Here is a 3,359-nt window from a genome sequence, read left to right as displayed (position 1 = left end):
TGCAGTGGAATTCATTTAACTCCCTCAAATGAGTTCAAAATAATTAGTATTATTTCAGAAAAAAAAATCTAAACCAGTACAATTTGTCCTTGAGCCAGACCCCCAAATTTGGTTCTACGGTACCAAGGACACAAACAAGTTTATTTGTCACATGCATATAGTTACTGGGTTGTAATAAATGAAATTGTGTCAGTTGTCAGGCTTTTCCTGTGCATAAATGAGAGAGAAGGGGGGTAGATAAAGTAGATAAAGTGCAGATATTACAGTAGATCACTTTATGCCTTAATCGCTGTCCTCGGATGGTACCGACCAACCCCCTGGCCAATGTAATTTACCGGGCCTTTTTCTAGGCCTACTGTAAATGTGTTAAATAAGACTGTAGAAATCTTAGATGCATGGCAGATTTAATCGACTTACCATCATCATTGTCCTCCACTCCGTCAGAGAGGTCGAGGTCGTGGTCGAGGTCTTCATCTGGGGAGACTGAAAGATATTAAGATTCAGTTAATCTTAACATTTTCCCGTTCATTTTCATACTTGTTTGAACACCATATTCACATATTCACTCAACACTACCACAGCAACACGAGACACATTTCACTGAAATTGAATATAATAGCCTACATCAGGGGTGCCATCAAAGGGAACCTTTTTTGAGACAAAATCTACTTTTTAAGTTGATAGTGTATCATCAAGATCTACCAAGCCTTATTGAAAGCCGTTGTGTATAGCCACAATGTATTGTGCACATACAGTAGGCATAGGACTGGCTTGTAACAACCCAACAAACAACCCAAATAATGCTAGTAAATAACGCTTCTTTCACAATCTCACCATCCTTGAAATATTTCTTCCCTTTTGCAAGAACATGACTGACACGATCAGATGCTATGGTTGCAGCCTTACTCTTGGTGTTGGGCCTCATAAAACTATTGACTATTGTGCCGCTAGCTGACTTTTAAATTCCTTTCATTTTTCGGGCACTGAGGTGATTTAGCTGGGAGGTTTGTGTAGCTCCTGTGGACCGTCTTGAAATGCAGCTCTAAATTCCCTTTCTTTGGCCACGTTTGCATTGCAGATCAGACATAGACTTTGAATTCGAATAAACGAAAAAGTAATCCTCCTCCCACTTTGAATGAAAATGATACGTTTTAGCTTTTTAAGCTTCCGCCATGATAGTAGCCTATCCACTCACCCTAGTCTAGCTTCTCCCGCCCTTTCGAGTCCTTAGTTACAACTTAGCAACCACCATACCGTGCATGGCAGATACAAAGACGCCCATAATATTATTTTTTTCATAATGCCTGATAGCTACTATTGTAACGTACACGTCTACACACTGCTTCACCCGATCGGCAATTCATTGTGCGTATTTAAGATGTTCGAAGTTGAATGTTGTGATGTAGTTTTACTCAACGTTAGAAGTAGGCTACACACAACACATGAGTGACAAGATTTCTCGCGATCGACTACAACTCACTCAGCCCGCGAACGACCGGTTGGGCCTACATTACATTACCGCTTAACAGCTACTTAGCCATGTTGGTCAATCATTTTCCTGGGGTGAACCAAGTCACTTAAACTCTGACACATGTAAATGAATTTAATAGCTTACATCACCGCTTATTTGACAGCTGACCTAGCCATGTTAGTCAATCATTTTCTTAGGTAAACCAAATCATTACTTCAGTCAATACAACACTCCAGTAGTGGCAACCAGTGATGGGCAGTAACACGTTAGAAGTAACGCGTTACTGTAATCCAATTACTTTTTTCAAATAACGAGTAAAGTAAGGGATTACAATTACAAAAATAGTAATTCGATTACTTTTACTTTCCCGCAAGCATCCTGCGTTACTGCGTTACTAAACCGTGATTTATTTTTTCCATTGACAGTAAAAGAATTTGGGATTTTGCCGTATTTGCTTTGTGGGACTGTCTCGTGACAATGACGTAGCCTATAGCGGCGCGACGTCAAGAAGTAAACAACACCAACGTGTGTGTGCAAGACATGGAGTGCGGGAGAGAGAGCGAACATGGAGCATTTAATTCATGGAAGTTCAGACATTACTTTGAGTTTAACTCGGTAAAAGATGTAAAAAACATTAATTAGTCAGAAGATCTAGAAATAGAAGGCATAATGCTAGCTATGGGCCAACTTAGCCTATCGGACAGCAATCAGTGCACTTGCAAATGAGTGCCTGCAAGTAGCCTATAACCGATCGTGGTGTGACATTATTTAACCATCAATCTACCGCAAATATGACCAGACAGATGTACATTGAACACATGATACACAAAGCACACCGTCCAACTCGGCGAATGCCGACAGACAGCCCACAACAAGCCAAACATCACCACGGCGGGTGTGCTCTCTCTCCCTCTCTCTCTCTCTCGCACGCCCGTACTACACAATCACTCCAACTTATCAAACTCCAAGGCTAGGCTGCTTCACTAAGACCACAACTAACCATGACTTCTCAACATTACGTCTTTCTTGTGTTAGGGGCACATGGCTAATTTGCATACGTGCACAGGATTGGCTGGCTCCGCAAGGCAAATAATATAACATATTTAACTATCTTTCTATCCGTCTATTTATTTATCTATCAACGCATGGGTCTAGTTTTAATGTGATGTATTATGTGTATGTCCAGTCAGACTTGTTGTCTCCCTTGTTCTATGTGGTCTTAGTAGGCTATAGGCCTACTGTGTGAGCCGAATCACCTAAATGAATTCCCGACGTGAAGTTTGGTGAAGACTTGACTAGGCTATTTATCTATCGAGGCTATTAGTTAACAATTGTTCGCCAAAGGCTAAGTGAATAGTGGGGAATAGCCCCCGAGACCGAAGGTTTATTTGTTGTTATCAGCTGACATTTTGGGATGAAAACAATAGAGTTTGAGATGTCAATCATGGGATATTGCCCAATATCCCGAGATAGCCAACCAATCAAATTGCGCCATTTTAGGAGATTCACGTGTAGCATATAACTATATATAATATCTATGTATTTATCTATGAAACACATCCTTCCACACAGTTCAAACACATAGGCCTACTCTTTGACATTAGAACAGCCTAAATGTTAATAGAGACTTGTTTTAATTATTTTATTTCTGTATTTTATTTACATCTATTTGAATGAAGGTGTGTGTATACACACACAAACGATTTACTTTAAATGAGAGACTGTTGCATTTAATATATATATTTTTTTGCAATGTGCATCGTTAAAAAGATTGAGACTAATCCAAACAAGTTTTAAAAAAAGCGCATACAGGTTCTGTATAGTAGATGGTGTGTTTTTGAAAAGTAACTAAGTAAAGTAATTAGTAAAGTAACTAATTACTAAGTAA

Source organism: Gadus macrocephalus, chromosome 7 (assembly GCF_031168955.1).
Source record: "Gadus macrocephalus chromosome 7, ASM3116895v1".
Classification (NCBI taxonomy): Eukaryota; Metazoa; Chordata; class Actinopteri; order Gadiformes; family Gadidae; genus Gadus; species Gadus macrocephalus.
This window is presented reverse-complemented; position numbering follows the sequence as displayed.